At 38.1% G+C, this 22,667-nt stretch overlaps 1 long non-coding RNA gene across 1 annotated transcript in view; it reads right to left on the reverse strand.

Annotated features, from left to right (window-relative positions):
- Positions 1–13,005: 13,005 nt before the first annotated feature.
- LOC116274583 overlaps positions 13,006–22,667 on the reverse strand; it is a 120,653-nt gene continuing 110,991 nt past the window's right edge. Inside the window, exon 4 of the long non-coding RNA XR_004183369.1 lies at positions 13,006–14,817. This is a non-coding gene — a long non-coding RNA (uncharacterized LOC116274583). The remainder of the gene's footprint in view (positions 14,818–22,667) is intronic.

Genomic DNA, 22,667 nt, shown 5'->3' on the forward strand with positions numbered 1-22,667 from the left:
GTAGTTTAAGGACTAAAGATGGCATTTCTGGTTTGGATAACCAAGGAGAGCTTTCAGAAGGGAATAGCAGCTGAATTCTACCTTGGAGTTTTGAGCAGAATGTTGAAAATTTTGACATATAGAGCTGGGTGGCCATGGAAGATGAAATTGGAGGGAGGACACAAATTTCAAAGCCCACATGAATTAAACAGGTAGATAAAAAGACCACACAGCTTAAAATGTGAGAGATGCTGAATGCATGAGACATTATTAGAATAGTAAAGCTACTGTATTTCATCTCAACTTAGATGCCATTAATAATTTGCACCATTTTTTCACATAATAGTAAATGGGGAGAAAGACGTCAATTAGAGTAATAATTAGAGTTATTAATTGTAACTCTAAGATGTTGAAATATGAAAAATTACATAAATAAGAAGTAGTGGGATATCTAAACAACTCTTATTATCTACATTTTGCTGTGAAAATATTTAGTTTTTTAAAATTATCTTCAAATAAACAATTCATTTGAAAGATACAAAGATGTCAACTTACATAAAATTTAATTGCTATCCCACAAAATAATTTTGCCAAAAACCCAGCTAGAGTTGAATACAATACAACTTTATCAAAAGCAGGCAAGAACAAAATGTTAACATTACTATGTGCTTGGAAAATGATGAGGGAATAAAATCTATCCATTCGACTCACTTGGATGATGCTCAGTATCATGGCATAAGGGGTCTCTTGGTACCTTTGCTGAATTTCACCAATTCTATTCACTGGGCATTGCCAGAAAACTCACAGAAAGCCAGTTACATTTTTTCTTTTCTCAATTACCCTATTTTCTTCCATTCACTCAGAAAGTAACAACCTTGGGAGACTAAGATTTTACACTGTAAGTTCAAACTTCCAGTTAAAAGCCACTCTCCCTATGACTCTGACATGTTTTTCTTTATTTTTCCCATAAATTAGTGAACTTGCAGGCTTAACTTTTACATAATGGCTTCAAAGGTCTTACCACATGTCATTTATTCTGACAGTTTGGAGAAAAAAAACAGTTGATTTTTTAAAAATCAAAATAAAAAGGCAAAACCATCATTATATTTCTGGAAGCAAGAGGGATCACACAGGTTGTAGTGCAGTCTCAGAGAGCTGAACAGCTTTTAGGTAGTTATTATTTTGCTTTAGTTTTGCGTTAATCCACAAATTCATAATAATCTAGTAGATTAGATTTTACTTTTCTCTCTTGGAAAATGACAAACATGTTTCTTTCCAGATAGACACAAATTTTAAAAGTGCAGCTAATGAAGAATTAACAGCTGTCAAATTATAAATCGGTTTCATTCATTAATTAGCTTCTGTCCCGGGCATGCATACAGACATGTCAATAAACATGAATATTGAAACAAAGAAGCTATGTCTGCGAGGCTGTGCAATTAGCACATGAAACTTCATTCAGAGAGTTAGAAAGTCCTGGAAAACTCTTGATTTGTCAGTTATATGGCTCTGTGACACTGAATCCATTATAAAGAAATATTAAATATCTATCAGATATTTGGTTTACATAGTACCAACTAAACAATGTGTTTGGTTTTTCATTGAAATGTTTAAAGGCTGCAAAATCCTCGTGGCACAGTTATATCTCTAATTCAAGGTTAAACTTTTAAAATAATTCTCATCAAAATACAATATGAGATTATTCATTTTAAAGTTTAATTCCTCTTTTTCCTTACAGATTATTCAAATCTTTATGTATATGTGCCAAGAATTTAGAATCAGATATGTGTATCTGACTCAGTTAACGTGTAAGGAAAGCGCCAAATACCAGATTTATATTGTCTGATACCATTCCAGTTGAAGGTATTTTTGTGAATTTTAAAAATAACAAAAAGATATATTATGCTTATATGCAATTTATTTGAAATATTTACCATTTTTTTTTATTATCAATCCATCTTGTCTTAAAAAAGTGAAATGTATTAACTTCATTTCCATGGATTTTCATTTCCCTAGCGTGTCACCACATAAAAAGTATTGATGAAGCATGACATAGCCAGATAACAAATTAGAGAATACACTAATTTGGATGCATTTGTATGCATGCAATAAAAATCTCAACTCCAAATATCTTTTGGCTCACTGACTTCATCAAGAGTCCAAGTGCTTTCTGTCCTTATGCTCTTGCCATACTTCATGGATTGGCTCTCTCTGCAGGGCAGCTCCCCCTGTGATTTCTGCTGCAGGTCCATTGCTCATGTGAAAACCTGAGAAATTCCAGGAAAAGAAGAGGGGTGCCTTTCTCCAGTGTTGTTTTTATGGGAGGTGGGAGGGAGGCAAGCCATCTTTCCAAGAAGCCTCCAGCATTCTTCTCTATGTCTTTAATGAGCAGAATTTCTCATGTGCTCATTATTAAACTGAGCACTGAAGAAGAGATGGTCATGGCTGTTCAATGAAGCACGTGATCGTTGGAAGACGTTGGGATGCTGAGTAACAAGGATGCTCTGTAAGTAAAAAAGGGTGGGCTGAATAGGAGAGGGAAAAAGAAATCAGAGGACAAGCTCCAAACACCACAAATGAATAGGTTTTCTTTTAAAAGATGCATATATTTATCCATTATGTCTTGTGTAACCAGAATCAGACAGCCTCTTAACTGACTAGGCCATGATCCCAAACGTCTATCAATCTTACCATACTTCATTTGATACTGCCCTATTTTTTCCTATGTTCTTTTGGCTTATTATTTACTTTCTTTAATACATGCTTTACGTCACCAATGAGAGCATTATATTCCTTGCTCTTTCCCTTCCTTTTTCTTCCCTTTATCCATTCTCTTTTATTTACATTTTTTACTGGTCATTTGCCTATTTTGATACCTCAAGATGCTAATAGATCTTAAAGCTCTGTATGCCTTTCTCAAAGAAGGGGAGTAAATCCTTCCGTATCTAACTTCCCTGTGTTCACCACATGCTAATTTCCTTGTAGGTTCTCAAGGAAATGCTCGCTGAAGACTGCATACATTGAAAAGGCCAGAGGGTGGCGCTGTGGAGAACCAAGCTTGGTGAAGCCCTCAAGACCCAGTGAGGCGAGTTGTTGCTCTCTAATGAGAACAAATGTTAATATTTGATGGTCTAGGAATTACCATAAGCATGTATCTTAGTCTAAACCAGAACAAATTCTTTACTACCATTTCTGATGTTTTAGTTATTCTGCTTTGTAATAGTCTTCAGAGAATACCTGGTTTTGTTACCATTTGGCCTGTTTCCATCCTTGTCAAAATATTTATCTTGACTATTAAGATCAGATAAGGAAGTCGTCTGTGTGAGGTAGCTGAAAGGGTTAAATTTCCTGGTCATTTAATCAGAGAAGCCAGAACGTTTGTTCTTCATTTGTGGAAGGCAAGGAGCTTCACTTAGCCTGAAAATATTCATCAGTAAACAAATAGAATTAATAATACTAATGCCCGGTATGAAAAGGAGAGCTTTTCCCATAAAGGAAAGGATATATTCGCTTAGTGATAGAGGAAAACTGGCAGCAGTGTACAATCCAGTCCCAAGCATCTGGCTCAAGTCTGCTACCAAATCATGCAACTTGAAGCTATCGGGTAGCACTGCCTTTATTGGTAGGTAGTGCCATCTTCAAACACCACAGGCAGTGGTACTTCTATTCCCCTGTCGCATCTCTCAGAGCTTGTTCATCCTCAGGCCTTTTATACCAATATGTGTGTTGATGACCTTTTTAAATAATACTAGGATGTAGAGGTTGAGAGCAAGATAGCATGAGTTAACATTTCCGTAGAAATAGAACTGAGACATAAACAGCATTAGCAGACTATATGTTTTAGTTCATTCTAGTTGTTATAACAAAATACCATAGACTGGGTGGCTTATAAACAACAGAAATTTATTCTCACAGTCCGCAGGCTAACAAGTGCAAGATCAAGGCACTGGAAGATTCATTATCAAGTGAAGGCTCACTTCTTGGTTCATAGAAGGCATCTCCTTGCTGCATCCTCATACGATGGATGAAGCAAACAACCTCCCTTGAGCCTCATTTAATAAGGACACTAATACCATGCGTGAGGGCTCCACCTTCATTACACACTCAGCTCTCAAAAACCCACCTCTTAATACCATCACCATGAGGGTGAGAATTTCAGCCCATGAATTTTAGAGGGCACAAACATTCAGACCATAGAACTATACCTTCATTTTGGGAGCCCAAATCTTTCTAGTGGGATTCTTGAATTTTAAAATGAGCAAAGTTATTGACATGTTTCTGTATGTTTCTGTAACTTGATTCTCTTACCGTCTCACTTTCCAATTCTGATATAATGACCAGTATAGAAAAGACACTAAGAAAATTTGCTTCTGTATCTTGGACATACAAGAAATGTAGGGTCAAAAAGTCTTAAGAGTCAATATTTAAAAGCTATTATACATTTCCCTTAAATAAGAGGTAATGGCTTCTGAATAAATGTTTTTACAGAACATCTATTTTTTTCTTATGGTTTACTGATACAATAAGTTTGGTCTAAAAGGGAGCAATAGGTTGATCATAGGTTAATTATAGAATGTACATTATCCAAAAGCTAAAATTCCAGAAGATATTACATACCAATTTATATATGGGAAACCAAAAATATTGTTCAGATTTATGCTTTCTTGATTGTTAGTGTAAGTCACAGATTAATATCTGTGTCTTCTGAAATTGATTTTCAAAACAATTTTGCTATCATTTATTAAGTCGTGGGTCAACCCAAGTCAAAACATTAGTAGAAAAAGTGTTCTTATTTATGTTAATGACTACAAAATCATTGAATATCTTTTAAGGTTTTCAAAGTGTCTCCTAAAATAGACCTATTTAAGCAATTCATTTTTAATTGAGAATTTTACACAATTATAGAGGCACATTTATGATAACTTTAGTTCTGCTAAATATGATAATAATTTATTTAATTTTCTATTAAAGGGGAAAATAATCCATATCTCACAGGGTTCTGTAAGGATAAATTGAGTAGTATACAGGAAAGGACTTAAACGTTGCTGATATGGTTTGACTGTGTCCCCACCCAAATCTCACCCTGAATTGTAATAATCCCCATGTGTCAAGGGTGGGGCAAGGTGGAGATAATTGAATCATGGGGGCAGTTTCCCCCATACTGTTTTTGTGGTAGTGAATAAATCTCACTAGTTGATCGTTTTATAAAGGGCAGTTCCCCCACACATGCGCTCTTGCTTGTCACCATGTAAGAGATGCCTTTGCTCCTTCTTCGCTTTCTGCCATGATTGTGAGGCCTCCCCAGCCATGTTGAACTGTGAGTCCATTAAACCTCTTTACTTTTATAAATTACTCAGTCCTGGGTATGTCTTTATAAGCAGCATAAGAACAAACTAATACAGTAAATTGGTACCCACAGAGTGGGGTACTGCTGTAAAGATAGCAAAAACGTGGAAGTGGACTTTGGAACCGAGTAGGCAGAGGTGGGAACAGTTTGGAGGACTCAAGAAAACAGGAAAATGTGAGAAAGTTTGGAACCTCCTAGAGACTTGTTGAATGGCATTGCCCAAAATGCTGATAATTATATGAACAATGAAATCCAGGCTAATGTGATCTCAGATGGAGATGAGGAACGTGTTGGGAGCTGGACTAAAGATGACTCTTGCTATGTTTTAGCAAAGAGACTGGCAGCATTTTGCTCCTGCCCTAGAAATTTATGGAGCTTTGAACTTGAGAGAGATGATTTAGGGTATCAGAAGAAATTTCTAAGCAGCAAAGCATTCAAGAGGTGACTTGGGTGCTGTTAAAAGCACTCAGTTTTAAAAAAGAAACAGCATAAAAGTTCAGAAAATTTGTAGTCTGATGTGATAGAAAAGAAAAACCTACTTTCTAAGAAGAAATTCAAGCTGGCTGCAGAAATTTGCATAAGTAACAAGGAGCCAAATGTTAATCACCAAGACAATGGGGAAAATGTTTCTGTGGCATGTCAGAGACCTTTGCAGCAGTCCCTCCCATCACAGGCCTGGAGGCCTAGGAGGGAAAATGATTTTGTGGGCTGGGCCCAGCACCCCCATGGTGTGTGTAGTCTAGGGACTTGGTGCCCTGCATCCCAGTCACTGTAGTCATGGCTTCAGAGGATGCAAGCCCCAAGCCTTGGGGGCTTCCATGTGGTGGTGTTGGACCTACTGATACAGAGAAGTCAAGAACTGAGATTCAGGACCCTTTGCCTAGATTTCAGAGGATGTACGGAAATGCCTGGATGTCCAGGCCGAAGTTTGATACAGGGGAGAACCCCTCATGCAAAACCTCTGCTAGGCAAGTTTGGAAGGGAAATGTGAGGTTGAAGCCCCAACACAGAGTCCCCACAGAGTCCCCACTGGGGCACTGCCTAATGGAGCTGTGAGGAAAAGGCCACCATACTCCAGACCGAAGAATGGTAGGTCCACCGACAGCTTGCACCATGCTCCTGGAAAAACTTCAGACACTCAGTGCCAGCTCATGAAAGCAGCTGGGAGGGAGGCTGTACCCTGCAAAGCCACAGAGGCAGAGCTGCCCAAGCCCTGGGAACCCACCTCTTGCATCAGCATGGCCTTAATGTGAGACACAGAGTCAAAGTAGACCATTTTGGAGATTTAAGATTTGACTGCCCTGTTGGATTTTGAACTTGCATAGGGTCTGTAGCCCCTTTGTTTTGGCCAATTTCTCCCGTTTTAAATTGGTGCATTTACCTAATGCCTGTACCCTCATTGTATCTAGGAAGTAACTGATTTGCTTTTGATTTTACAGGCTCATAGGTGGAAGGGACTTGCCTTATCTCAGATGAGATTTGGACTGTGGATTTTTGAGTTAATGCTGAAATGAGTTAAGACTTCGGGGGTCTGTCGGGAAGGCATGATTGGTTTTGAAATGTGAGGACATCAGATTCAGGAGGGGCCAAGGGCAAAATGATATGGTTTGGCTGTGTCTCCACCCAAATTTCACCTTGAATTGTTAATAAAACCCAGGTGGAGATAATTGAATCATGGGGGTGGTTTTCCCCATACTGTTCTTGTGGTAGCAAGTATGTCTCATGAGAGCAGATGGTTTTATAAAGAGCAGTTTCCCTGCCACACTCTTGCCTCCACCATGTAAGATGTGCCTTTGCTCCTCATTTGCCTCTGCCATGATTGTGAGGCCTCTCCAGCCTTGTGGAACTGTGAGTCCATTAAACCTCTTTCCTTTATAAATTACTCAGTCCTGGGTATGTCTATATTAGCAGCATGAAAACATACTAATACAGTTGCCTAAGACACATGCCCAAAGAATAACTCAAAAAATATTTTTCTTGTTACTCTTCTGTGGTAGACAGAATAATGGCGCCTACAGAGGTTTGTGTTCTAATTTCCAAAACCTGTCAATATGTTACCTCACATGGCAAAAAGGGACTTTACAGATGTGATTAAATCAAGAACCATGAGACAGGGAGATAATCTGGATTATCCGGGTGGATCCAATGCAGTTGCAAGGGTTCTTAATAAGAGGAAGGAAGGAGGGCCAGAGTCAGAAGAATTCTGTGTAATGACGATGAGGAGAGAAGCAGAGTCAGAGAGAGAAGATGCTATGTGAGTTACTTAGAAGATGGAGGAAGAGGTTATGAGCCCAAGGATGCAGGTGGCTTCTAGAAAAGGCAAACTAATAGCATCTCTTCTATATCCTTTCTGTTTACACCTTGATTTTAGCCTCTTAAAACTCAGTTTCGGATTTCTGACCACCAGAATTGTAGGATAATAAACCTTTGTTGCTTTAAACCACTAGATTTGTGGTGACATGTTACGTTAGCAACAGAAAACTGACCTATACCTCCCTGTCCATGTTCTAGAACTTCTAGGGTAGTTTCTCAATTCCTTACCTTTAGGTATCTTCTCTGCCTGTGAGACCATTACCAATGGAAAAGGATTTTACCATTGCTTTTTAGGCCAGAGAAAGAGAGAGAGAGAGAAGAAAAGAGCAAGAAAAAGAGGAAGCAAGCCAGGTAGAGCAGTGAATACTGTAACATAAGTGTGAGACATTTTGTGGGGGCGGAGAGGGAAGGCATACTGGAGAAGCTTTAGTGCTGCTAGTCAGAAAGATGAATTTTGGTACAAATAGCGACTCCAGTGTTAAGGGTAATCAAGTCTTAAGTTGTATAAATAATATCCAACGTTGCTTTAATAAAAGAACCAGGGAAATAAAATATCTGTGTTCTTACCCTTCTGGGAAAAATGATGGTAGAAAGAACCATTCAGTCATTTCCAAGAAGTCACAGGCAGTCTTCCAGTAAGGAGGTAGAGGCCACACTGTTGTTTTCCAGAGGAGTGCTATCAGTGTTGAATGCCACTGAATTCTTAAGTTGCACTCTTAATCTTTCAATATATTTTTTGTTCTGGGAGGAATAATCCCATTGAGCCTCAAGGCAGGGAGTTAAGATACATTTAGGAAATGCTGGTAAAAATAAAGTAAGCCCTTCAAAAGATCAATGAGAAACCCATGGCTCAAGGCCTTGTTGTTTCACCAGCCTCAGTACAGGACAATTAGTCCTATATCCACTGTACTGGAGGGCAACATTTACATGCCCCTCTGCCATGCAGAGCCTAGACTTGCATAGAATTATAATGGGTCCCAGCCTCCATACCTCCTTCTATTTCTCGAGAAAATATCATGTATCTGCCATCTCCTTGCTGAATGATTTCATGTAGGGCTTGATTTTGCTTTCTCTTCAGAAGTAATTATCTAGGAAAAAAGGTCATAGCTCATTGCAGCTTTGAACTCCTAAGATGAAGTGATCCTCTTGCCTCAGTGTCTCAAGCAGCTGGGACTACAGGTGTGCATTACCATGCCTAGCTAATTTTTAGATTTTTTTGTAGAGACGTGGTCTCTCTGTGTTGCCCAGGCTGGGTACCCTCTTCTGAAAAGCAGCTTTTCATATAGAAATTAGAAAACCTATGCCCTGTGTAGGGACACAGATAACTGAATAGAAACATGTTTGAAGACCCTAGAAAAAAGGAAGTTGGAGTAACAGAAGCCAAAATCTTTATTCTTTGTATGCAGCTTAAAATAGAAGTATATTGATAAAAATGAAGGTATTACAGGAGATTTTGTTTTTAGAGCCAAAAGCTAAGCCAACTTCTTTTTCTTTTTTTACTTCTCTGCTGAATCGCTGTCCTGTCCTCCAAAGAGGACTCTGCCTTTGCCATTGCACGTTTACCTTGCTCTTTTAGCCTCCAAGATATAACCACCAGAGTTACAGTAGACGTTCTTTATTCCTCTTAAGAGATGCATTTTTGCACCTGAACTTTGTAGCTGAACTTCTCTCTCTGGTCTGTCTGATTCTCAGGGCTGACTTTTCATATTTTTTTAATAGTTTGGAAAACTTTTGCTGTATTTGGCTACATACATTTAAAGAAAACAAAAGACATCTCATTTTTCATTGTTCGATCTCTAAATCTACCACTGCTGTCCTGTATCAGTTAGCTACTGCTGTGTAACAAGCCAATCAAATTTCAGTGGATTATAGATCCAAAAGTATCCTTTATTGCTTATGAGTCTCCAGATTAGCTAAGCAGTTGTCACAGCTGGGCTCAGGCACATAGCTGCAGTTAGCTGTGGGTGTGGCAAATGTGGCTCTGATGACCTCGGCTGGTCCTTCTCACATCCTACAGAATCAACTGGCTGCAAACAAGTCTAGGATGGCCTCAGCTGTGATAACTGGGATCTCTTCATATGGTGTCTCACTCCCATAGGCTAACCTGGGTTTGTTCACAGGACAGTGATGGAGTTCTGAAAGATCATGGAAACTCACACAGCCACTGAGGTCTGCCTTAGATTCAGCACGTGGTTACTTTCATTGCATTCTATTGGCCAAAATAAGTCCAAAGGTCAACTGAAGGCAGAGAAACATTCTCCATCTGTTAAAGGGAGGAACTGCAAATGGAGGGAGAGAGAAAGTACAAGGAATATTTTTTAAAATTAACGAACACATTTCTCTGTGTGGAAAAGCTAGAGCCTGCCTTACTATTACTTTAACGAGGAAAACCATCCTAAACTGGCTTCTGGTTTTGAATACTGCATTTGGTTCAATGGTTTTAACAAACCAGATGTCAATCTTTGAAAACATAGTCTACCACTTAATTCTTTCTGTTTAGATCTTCCCACAAATATGGAACATCTGCCCCTGAATAGACAAAATAATAAAGAAAAGCGGTATGTGGAGTCTGAGACTTCAGTTCATCAGAATATACCTTTGCTTCTGCAGTGCCTTTTAATTAAAACAGATTGAAAAACAACAAAAGCCTAACAAACAAAACCTCTAATTCTTCTTCAAATTAGTAAAGAAATATACTCCTTGCTTGGTTTCAACAACAAGCTTTCTACTAACATTACTCGTTTTCACACTTCTTGCATCTAGAGTCTATTCTGGATGGGAGAGTTTTATTATCTCATGTATACATTTAATTAAGCTGCTTTAATTAATAAGGCAAGACAGTTTTGCCTAAAGAACCCTGGATGATTTTTTCCATCAAGGCCAAGAAAAGTTGATTAGCACCTAGAATATCCATTCTCTGGAACTCAACAATGTCTTCAGGTTTTAGACTGAAACTAACATTGCTCCTTTTGAATAAGTGTGAATTTTCTTCTCAGAGACCTCAGGTGTGCACTTTTCAGTGGCTATTTGAGTGTCTTCTCCTAATAAAGACATCAGACTGGTCTGTCAGTCACCGGTTTTTCTCCCTAGCCTCTATAGGCTTTTTGTAGCTTGCAGTGTAATTTTTCACATGAACAATTTCTAAAGGAGCAAACAATTCTGCATAACACTTGTACATTCATTTCTCCAGAAACTTGCCATTTATCTTTCCGGAGAAAATCTGCTTCTTTCAGTGCGGTCCCATATAGGTTGCAGAGCACAAAAAATTGTATGTAAAAATGAGATAAAAATCTCACCTAAGTGATATATATATATGTGTGTGTGTGTGTTTGTGTGTATGTGTATAGTTCAGAAAGCTACTCTTTTTTCTTTCTGCCTTCCATATTTTCTTTAAATACCTTTAGTTACTGAAGTCATATTTTCAAATATTTATGCAAAAACCAAGCTGCTGGAAAAGCCTTAATTTAATTACAATGCTTTTTTTTTGGATGGAATTTCACTTTGTTGCCCAGGCTGGAGTGCAGTGGCATGATCTCGGCTCACTGCAACCTCTGCTGCCCAGCTGCAAGCAATTCTCCAGCCTCAGCCTCCCAAGTAGCTGGGATTACAGACACCTGCCACCACACACAGCTAATTTTTGTGGTTTTAATAGAGTTGGGGTTTCGCCATCTTGGCCAGGTTGGTCTCGAACTCCTGACCTTGTGATCCACCTGCCTCGGCCTCTCAATACAATGCATTCTTAATAACTTGTAAAGGGCCACTGGCACCTCTAGGCTTTTCATTAGTGTCAATTAATTATGAATACACTTGACAGAAAGATTCAGTTAACCAATGGGGATATTTTTGATAAAGGCTTTTAATCATACAGAAGCTCACCTCTAATGTGCCGTAAGTGGTAAAGGGGGTCTTCTCTTAAAAGGCAGTAATCCTTTGCTGTGGAGGCTCACAATAAAAACAGTTACATCCCAGCACTTTGGGAGGCCGAGACGGGCGGATCACGAGGTCAGGAGATCGAGACCATCCTGGCTAACCCAGTGAAACCCCGTCTCTACTAAAAAATACAAAAAACTAGCCGGGCGAGGTGGTGGGCGGCTGAGATCCGACCACTGCGCTCCAGCCTGGGCGATAGAGCGAGACTCCGTCTCAAAAAGAAAAAAAAAAAAAAAAAAAAAAGAAAGACAGTTACAATATATATAGGGCTCCTCCCACTTCTCAGACTCATTGTCCAAAACTTTAATTTTTCAAGAGATAAATCACTGAAGTTATTCCAGCCAGAGGCATACACATTCTTCAATTTAGCCTCTATCTCGAATCCCTGCTTGATTTTCTGTCCTGGAGAAGCAAGTCTGAACAATCTCCATTTCCTTTTGTTGAGCTGCTACCTAGCAAAATCATGTAGCATTGTTTGCGCTTGGTGTGACTTACTGCCCTAGTATTAAGTATCTTTGTTGTTATTATTGTCAAATATTTTTGAGCTCTTCATACATGCTGGGAAGGCTTTGCTTTAGGGTGAGATGTTGAGAAACCAGTCCCAAGTGGAGGGCAAGAAGTCTATCATATCTTTCTATTTCTGCCAAATGCTTCTTTTCATTGCTTTGGGAAAGAGCTGTATGTTACTATGGTTATTTTTATTATATTGGCAGGAGGTGTAAAAGCTTAGCTGTCTGCAGTTCTACATGTGATCCTGGGACACGTAAGAGAACACCTCTTCAGGGTATGGCTTTTCTTCCAATTCCGTTCATCCTCCCTACGACCAGACCTTTCCAGGCTGCTGCTGGGCAGGCCAGCTGCCTCCATTGCAATCCCATCTCAGGAATTCTGGGCAGTCAACTTTCTACATTTTGCTTTGCCAACATTACTCCACCTGCTTTCTTTCAGACCACTTTGTTTAACTTTCTCCCTCTGCTGATGCCTTCACCAATCCCCTAACACACACTCTGCGATTGTGGATTTACTTGTTGTTTTCCTATTTTTCTGAAATTTTAAGTGAGTCTCAAAAGAGAGAGGATAGGGTTGCCCTATTTACCAGGTAAATAGAGGACACCCAGTTATATTTTAATTTCAGATACAGAACAATATTTTGTAAGTATAAGTATGTCCCACGAAGTATTTGGGGTATGCTAATATTGAAAAAAAATTAAAATAAAAATCTTATTGTTTATCTGACAATCCTAAGAGGTGAACCTCACTTACTGGCACATTCAGGCTTCTGTCTTTAAGTTGAACCTTCTTCTAGATTTATGATGCTTCCTTACATTTTTGTAACAGTTCCAAACACCAAGAATATATGAGAGTAGGTTCAAGGTAATTTCCACTTTCTCATAATCTTCATTTCATTGGTAGCTTTTCAGTTATATTCTTTATCACCTTGTTAGAGTAAAATATAACATGTGGTTGTTCTAAATGACCTTTCTTCAGCCTTTTTCTGAGACTGTAATAACCTCAAGGCTAAAATCCAAGAACTCATAGAACTGTATTTATTAACGTTTATACAGAACCCGTTTTGAAGTTCAGGCTCAGTAGAAACAATCCTTTCAGAGTTGAGATAATTTTTCCAGAGGGATAAAACATGGACGTCATTTCTTTTTCACTTATCTCAATTACTCTGTATCATTTTCATTGTAGCTCATGATGACTTCTTCACTAGAGCAAGCAGAAAGCACAGTTATAGATGCAGATGGCCTGGCTTTATTGTCATGAAATAGAACAGATTTAGTTGAAAACTAGCCATGTTATTTAATTGCTAACAAGGAAAAATAAAATACAATCAAATATTCTAAATAAAGCTGCATCATTTTGGGTGTTCCACCTTACTTATCCAACTTGCACGCCCAACTGTCTTAAACAATGAAAGCTTTCCTCTATCTTTGAATTAATTTTTTAAACATTTTAATTCACAAGGACACCTTAAATGTCATTGCCTACTGTTTGAAAGGCTCTGGTTGTTAATGAGTTTCGCTTTCGTTTGTTTTACTGTTGTTGCTACTGTTTTTAATAATGTAAGGTCGTCATCATTTGAGGTAAAAGACCAGACTCAACACTGGAGGTGGGGCTTTCACACGGAACCAAATGGAAAACTAGTTTACACGGGGCCAAGGCTAAAGCAGCTTTCCATGGACACACCCACCAGGGTGCCATGCCAGTTTACCATTGCCATGGCAACACTTGGAAGTTACTGTCCCTTTCCATGGCAACAACATGACAATCCAGAAGTTACCACCCTTTCCCTAGAAATTTCTGCATAACCACCTCTTACTTTGCATATAAATAAAAGTGAGTATAAACATGACTGCTGAAGTGCCTCTGAGCTGCTTTTCTGGGCACACTGCCTATAGGGTAGTCCTGGTTGTAAGGAGCAGTACCTCTGCTGCTGTATACTGCTGCTTCAATAAAAATTGCTGTTTAGCCCATCTGTTTAACACCACCGACTTACCCTTGAATTCTTTCCTGGGCAAAGCCAAGAACCCTCCCTAGCTAAGCCCCAGTTTGGGGGCTTGCCTGTCCTGCATCACAGTGACTTTTCTGGAGTTACATTGTTGCCACGGCACTACAGTGATGAGAGTTGAGGTCTTGATTGGTCACTGGTTTGCTTGTTAAAGTGCAGCTGGAATGAGTTCTAGGTGATGACTTGGACTCTGTTTTCGGGTTCCTAGGATTCCTGCTTGTAGGATCAGGGTGACTTCTGATGAAGCATCTGTTTGCATCACATTCCTCGCCACTCAGGAGAGGTCAGTATGGGATAGCTGCATTTTTGGTTCTTATATCAGAATAGGATCTAAAACTTGTCATCAGTGTTTTGCCAAAGCTGAAGCAAGAGAAACACTGTGGATGGACAAATACCAGGCAGATATGTCTATTCCTTTATGCTTTAAAACTCAACCTGTTGTGTAAGCCAGAACAGAAAGGAACTCAGAACTCATCTGGGCCATTTTATGTTACCCACCTGAAATTGCTATCCCCATCTCCATGACACGTTTTTCTCATGCAAATAACTTCCAAAGAAATAGAGTTACGCAAATCATGTCTTTCTTTACCACCAGAGTGATGTTGAGGATGCGGCACACTTCATTAGCAGTTGTCTTCTGTTCATAAGGACCCAGAAGTTTTTCTCCAATCCTAATACCAAGAATAAGTATGTTTCTTCTTGGAAGTCTATTTTTTTTTCTGTCTTCTGAACACTGTGAATTGTACAACATGATTACATCTCTTCAGTGATTGCTGGAAAGCTCAGAACAAAGTGTGTAGATTTTGAGCCAAATTTAGCTTAGAGCTAAAATCATTTTTAGCATTAGGTATGGAACTCAAAGCACCATTTGTGTGTGTGTGTGTGTGTGTGCGCGCGCGTGTGCACTAATCTCATCTCTGGCTATACTTTTTCTCTATTTTATTCTAATCTCACCTATTTTAATGCCTTTTATTTTCCAGGTATCAAGACTAAAGACAAATAGAAACATTTTTAAAATATGAGCAATCAATAAAGAAAAATTTAAATTAAAAAGGTTAAAACATCAATAACAGAAAAAATTCAATTTTGCATCTCTCTTGCTTTACATATGTGTGTGCCTGTGTATACATACATATATACATAAATTAAATTTTCTTGTATGTATTTTTATAAAGTATTTTTTCAAACTTAAAAATCAATCACTTTTTTTCACATAGAACTACATGGCATTCCATTTTATAAATGTGTTATAATTTATTTAAAGAGCCTCTTACGTTGTCAGACATTTGAGTATTTTCCAGATTTTTGATGTTATAAATAACTGTGTCACACTCTCTTTATAACAACTCTTTATGCACTTTATTCATGAATATAGTTCAATAATTCTTAAGCATGGTTGTGCATCAAAATTATTCTGCCTAATAACCTCTTTAAATCCTTTGAGACCAAATTTAAATTTTACCTTTTCTAGAAAGAATTTCTAAGGAAGCCTGTCATCTATCCTATAGAGAATTATTATACTTTCTAATATTTCCCCATAGACCTTTTATATATTTTTGAGGGATGTTAAGCTATTTTTAATGTCTCTATTTTAATAACCAAGTATTGCATTAAAAGTGGTTTTTAACCAAGAATGTGCATCAGAATGCTATAGTTGTGAAATACTCTCTGAGTTCTGCTTCCCCTAAGGATGCAGAAAACCTGAAGAGAACGGAGCTCCTGATCTGACATAAGAAAAAGCTGGATCACTTACAAAATAATGCCTATTTTATTTTTAGATTACCAGATTAGTGAGGTCCATCCCATGGCAACAAAATGAATGAAATTCCAAAGAGTGGCACCATTCCGAGGGAATATGGACACATGACCTGCTTTACCTTTTCAAGGGCGCAGTAGGAAGAAGGGACCACACAGAAACCAGTAAGAAGCAATCAGCTCAAATTTTAAGAAATTCCTAAAGGCCAAGAGTGGGCTAGAGTCTCCCTTTGGTGTAGCTGGGAGCGGCAGGCACAAGGGGAGTTAGTATCTACTTGCAAGCTCTTATCAAGGGCTTCCACCCAGTGCTCAAGATTGGGATAAGGCAGAAGAGACCTCCTTTGGTAGCACAGGCATACAGGAGGTGATTGGCTGCCACTGGAGGAGACAGGAAACACTGCTTGCTCCTCTAGACCCTTCTCTTGTAGGAAAAGACATGAAACACTTCTGTTCCCATGGCCGAAGGAAAGATCCACTGCTTTTGTGCAAGGAGGAGAAGTAAAAATTGCCAGAAGGCAGGAAACCCTCATAGGACCAAGATCCTACAAGGAATACTAAGCAGAATTCTGCTACCTCTGAGGAAGGGACAGAAAAGTTTCTCTTTCCCCATACCTACCATAGATATAAGAAAGAATTTGGCTGCCATGGAGAGGAGGAGCAAGAATGATTTTTTAAAAACATACATCCAAGACCCGGGTGCATAAGGTAGACCGGGAAAATCAAGAATTACCCTGTTTCCACTGCAAGGGTAGCTCCAGATCACAATATGTGGTCTATCATTGAGGAAAGGGGCAAGAGCATGGAGAGAGACCCTGTGTTCTGCAAGCATGCAGGAACTTCTGAAAGCTCAGAGAGAAAAGGAACCCTGAGAAAAACCCTCCAGCACACTGGGTCCTAATTTAAGTAGGCGGCAACCGCGGCCCACTGCAAGAGGACTATGAAGTGTGTGATGCACTGAAGGCAATGATGGCAATGAGACATTGAAACCCCTCTAACTCCTGAATAGATGGACTCAAACTCCCCTCCCCATCCATCCCCACCCCCACACACATGCATGCATGCATACATGCACATACATGCACAAGCATAAACCTCAAGGTGACTGAAAGACATACACTCATGCCTTTTCCTAGGCATAAATACTATTTGCCTCAGTCTCTACCGATATTCTACACATAAAATTTGGTACTGGATAAAAGATTAGAACACACACACATACACAGATACAAAAAATCAGACTCGGAGATATTGAAACTATCAGATGGTAACTTTAATAACTGAAATGTTAAGGGGTCTAGTAGAAAAGTAGACAAAATGCACAGACCCTGGAGAATTTCAGCACACAGATAACAGTCACATGAAAATGCTAGAAACAAAATACATGGTATCCAAGATGAATCTCTTTGATGGGTTATTCTGCCAATTGGATAGCACTGAAGGGGGAATAAGTAAATTTGAAGATAGAGCAATAGAAATTAATCAAACTGAAACACAATAAGAAAAAGAGAAACAAACAGAAAGAGAAGACAGGGATATTAGAATATTAGATTTCAAAAATATTAAAGAAATAATGGCCAAAATTTTTCCAAAATTAAAGACAACAAGCCACCAATCGACGAATTTTAAAGCAAATTGATCAGGATGAATACTAAACAAATCAAACTTAGATACTTCACTCCTAAGCTTCTGGAAACCAAAGATGAAGAGTCAATCTTGAAGTCATCAGAGTAAAAGAAACTACATAAAGGGAAACAGGGATACTAATTAATTCCTATTTCTCTTTGGAAATAATGTGTATTTGTTTCCTAGGGCTGCCTTAACAAATTCCTGCACACTGTGTAACTTAAAATAAGAGAACTTTATTTTCTTACAGTTTTGGAGACGAAAAGTCTGAAATCCAAGTGCCAGCAGGGCCATGCTGGCTTCCTGGGAAGGCTGTAGAAAGGAACCCTTCTTTGCCGCTCCCAGCTTCAAGTGGTTGCTACACTCCTTGGCTTATAGCTGCATCACTCCAGTTTCTGCCCCTGGCTTCACATGACTTCTTCCCTCTGTGTGTGCTTGTGTTTCTCCAAATCTCCCTCCCCTTATAAAGACACTGGTAATTGGATTGCCACTCACCTGATCAGGTATGACCTCATTTTAACTGGTTTACATCGGCAAAGGTTAAGTGCTAGGTTTAGTTCTTCTGCATATCTTTTCGGGGGACACAGTTCAACCGACAACAGATGTCCAAGAAGAATTGAATTAAATGAGTTTGTAATCGACATTTAGATATTGGGGGAATTCATTTATTAAATCCTTAAATTTTGTTTAATTGGTTATGTAAGTATGATGTGACTAACAGAATGTAGTTGGTTTCACGTAGAAAAACAATTTCCTTGTTTAATGCAAGATACATAAATATTCATTACACCAAATAAAACCAAATGAAATGTATGCTAGACATCTGTGAATAAACCAATGAAAGAAGGAAAGACTATTGGAAAAAAAATCACCCATTGTTGTAATTTTGAATACAAATGTTTGAAGCCAATCAATCCCAACCTTTAGAATACTTATATTCTATTTTTGTCTTATTATCATTTCATTGAATCATATTTGGAACTTTAAATTTTCAGTTTGGATGATTATTCTTTTTTTTCCGTTTTGATATACTGTTTGAAAAGTGTGTGTGTGTGTGTGTGTGTCTGCACACACACCTCTGTTAGTTGTGTGAGAAATGACTTTAAGGTTGAACTGTCGGTATATAAAGCATACATTGGTGAATCGATTCTTGTTTCTGGGCTTATGAGTAGCTACTGTGACATTTGAAAAATGACCTTAATGAGAGTTTTTCTTTTCTATGCCCTATAGTTGTATGTGACACCACAGCCCAAGGTGACGGTGTCTTCACTTCAATGCCATCTTTTGTCCCAGAGGCAATTTTTGCTTTAGTTACCCCAACTGACATTGGAATAGACCCAGTGATGTTTTATTCATGAAAGTAGATCCTGTGACTATAGCTCCCAATACACCAGAGAGACAAAAATATCGCTAAGATTGCACCTAAACGAATCTGTAGTTATGTAACAAATTGACACATAAATTAAATTTTCACTGCTAATGCCTGCTTAACTCTGTAATCATACTTCAGTTTGGAATTCTGCTGAAGTAATTAGGTTAGCTCAGATTTGCTCACCAAAGATCACTGAAAGCTAGAAAGTATATGGACCTCTGTTCTTAAGCCACATGCTTCATGCCCAGGGGAGATTTTAAAGCTGTATCCATAACTCTATGCCTATTCTTTTACATTTTACTGAATTTGATCAGCTGCTGGATACTGTTTTGTGTTTTGTTTTTTGTTTTTTTCTTGAGAATGTATTTATCCCACTGTGGACATGTCCCTGTCTCTAATTCCCCGGCACTTTTCATTTGCTCTTTATTGAGGAATCATCCTTGTGCTGAAGAACTTTCTCTTTTTCATATGGTTGATCTTTAGGTGGTGGGGGAGCCCTCACTGAAACATGGTTTAAAAAAAATCACACGCTTTCATCTTTGGTTTCATCTTCTGGAAGAAAGAAGAATTGAGCTATTTTACCAACTATGGTGAACTGTTCAAATTTCCTCTGGGGAGAAAAACCAGTTGCTTTCAAAGCTCTGAGGAGTATCCAAAAAAAAAAAAAAAAAATGCTCCTAGGCTAAATACAGTAAATAAAAGGCAATGTGGACTTTCAAAAGACTGCTCCAGGGGCCTACGAGAAACTTTTAGCTGGTGTGAGAATCACTGTAACAGAAACCTGTGGGGAAAAAAACTCAAAAAGCAAAAACCAGATGAAATCAGAAAGAGTATGTATAAATTTAGCCTAAGTGCAGGGATACCTACATTCATGGTCCTGATGAAATAAAGCACTGAAAGAAAATATGCGCAATCTCTTTCCAGAGTTTGTGACCTTGCAAGTTAAAAATAGGATTTACCGACTTATGCATTAGGTTTATTAATATGGACTTGTTCTTACGTTTGCTCTTTAATCGGTCTTTACAGGTCATTATTTTTTACAACAGGCTACTACCTTATCTTCTGCATTCTGGATTCACCACTTTAAATCTATTTTGTGAGCAGGCTCTCTCTCTCTCTCTCTCTCTGTCACACATACACACAATTAAAAAGTAACTGAACACACTGTTTAGGCCCAGAGGGGGACTTCGATCATCACCTTCTAAGAGTTGTACTCGTGTCGACTTTGTCCTCGTTGGATCGGGTTTGTTCTGTGTAACCAACAGTGTGTAACAGAAGTGATGGTGTGCTCATGAGATTAGATAATAAAAGACTGTTGTTTCCTTCCTGGGTGCACTCTTGTTCCCTCCCTCCTTCCCCACCTCCATCTCTCTGTCACTGCTTCCTCTGGGGGAAGTCAGCTACTACCTAGTGAAGACACTCAGATAGCTTCCTATCAAGTCACAGAGGTCTCTCAACAACCATCTGAGAGAGCTTGGAAGCAGACCTTTCAACCCCAGACAAGCTTTGCAATGAGACAGCAACCCCAGCTTCTGGCTTGGTTACAGCCTAAGATGCCCTGAGCCAGAACCATCCAGCTAAGTCCCTCGCAGATTCCCCACCCACAAAAATGCTGAGATGACACATAAGTATTGCTTTAAGCAGCTCAGTTTGGGAGAATTTATAATATATAACTAACATGGATTTCTTTTAAAAAAAAAACCTAAAAACCTATTTTCAACTTCCTTAACATTAAAATTCTCTCCCTACTCTCATGCTCGTTCACATTTTTGTCTTACCCAGTCTGTCTAGTCTGCTTTATTATTCACCCCAGATGAGTTCTATATACTTGCCTAGCTGGAATACTTTTTTTTTTTCATCTGCTTGTGCCTTCATCTCCCTTAATTTTATTCATATTCTTCCTTCTAGGCAAAAGTACCTATTCCTTTCATTTTACCATACTACTTAAATCATGTCTATTCATTAAATCAACATACTTCTTGAATTCTTCCAGGAGGAACCTAGAGCACTCTAACCACTTTCTTGTCTCACTCCATGGCAGTTAAAAATTACAGTACATAGTTAGCCTTTCAGACCATATTTTATACTAGTCATTAAAAATTCCTCAGAGGCAATTCTATAATACTTGTTGGTTGGCTGCATGCTTAACTTAATCAGAACAAGGAAAGCGCAATTCTTGTTTCCATTAAAATTAAAGTACACATATAGGAATATATATATGCATACATACATACACACACATATATACATATGATAATAGTCTTTATCATAAAATGTTTTCACTGTAGTTTGCAATAAATAATTTTGAGCTTCTACACCACACAATGCAATCCTTCAATTCAGGAATTTTTGTACTCAATCTTGCATTTCCTCAGTCTAACACAGTGTCTGTCATAGACAAGTTATTCAATAGTCTTACTGAACTGGACTGATTGGATTTTTATAGTGATTTCTCTTCCTATCTGTGCATTAGTGAAGGTTGATAATCATGTCAAATGACTGAAGGAAATGAAGTACATTAGGAGTGCACTTAATCTACAAATTGGATCATCAATACCTACAGAAAGGAGAGTAAAATATGCTCTATGCTAATATACCTGCCATTGGTTTTCCAAGGACAACTGATTCATTTCACACATACCCTGGAGGTATGTGAGGCAATCCTGTGCCTACCCTTTGACAAATAAAGAACATCAGGTGTTAAGTTGCATAATGATATTCACAAAACATCCATTGCCAATACCTGAAAGAATCAAAATAAAACTCATTCTCCCAGGTGTGTTACTTCTTTCCTATGTTTCTGCTTCTACTAGAAACATGATTAGTGATATTCTTTTAGTTGCTTTTAAAATTATTACTATGATATTCAAGGCCTTTCAGGTATGGATTCTTACCTACCATCCCAGGTTTAGCTCTCTAGTGACACTAGACCACTTTAGGTTTCATTACGTGCCTTACTGATAGGATGGCCAGCATTAGCAAACAAATTCTGGCAATTTGAAAACCCAGTTAAATTTAAATTTTAAATAAACCTAGGAAAATAAAAAATGATAATACATTGACAATGATTGTCTTGGAACAAATAAAAGCTTTCCATTCTTTATATTGTCATGGAACAGGTATTTTTTGGAGAACTTAGAAATAAGAGAATATTATTGTCCTCCGAGAATCAACAAGTAAAATCAACATAGAGTAGGAAAATTTGGTTGATTGTGAAATACCAACAATAAATATTGAACGCAGGACCTGATAATGAGTTTTCTATAATATTGTAGTAATGTAATCTGCATTAGCTCAGTAAAATATTTGATTAGCTGGAAAACTCCTCACTGGTTCACCGTGACATAGCAGCTTTCACCTTTATTTGTTGCTCACCAAGAGTTAGTTGCACTTTTATCTACCAACCTATTTATTATACTAATATAAGTTAGCTAAACATCATGCAATCCAGTGAAACTTGAGAATGAGAATTATTTCTATGAAAACTAAAATAAATGTTTCAAAACTCTTTATAAAGGGGAGTTGCAAAGAAACACTGATGAATTGGATGTGGGATTCAAAATGAAAACTGTAAAAATTTGAGAAAACAACAGCATCAACATAAAATTTCTCAATCATTTTATATGCAGGTTGCTTTAAATGTGTATGAATTTTTTATTCACTTTAAAAAAGCCAAAACTAGAAATAATTGGGTGAATGAATGCATCTTTCCAGGTATGGAGTTTAAAAAAATGTTTACAGTAAATATATATTATTTTATGCTATCATTTTAATTCAATATTTTAAATCAGTGACAAACTACTCGCCCCTTTCACATCAAATACAATATATAA

The sequence above is a fragment of the Papio anubis genome, chromosome 4 (assembly GCF_008728515.1).
Source record: "Papio anubis isolate 15944 chromosome 4, Panubis1.0, whole genome shotgun sequence".
NCBI lineage: Eukaryota > Metazoa > Chordata > Mammalia > Primates > Cercopithecidae > Papio > Papio anubis.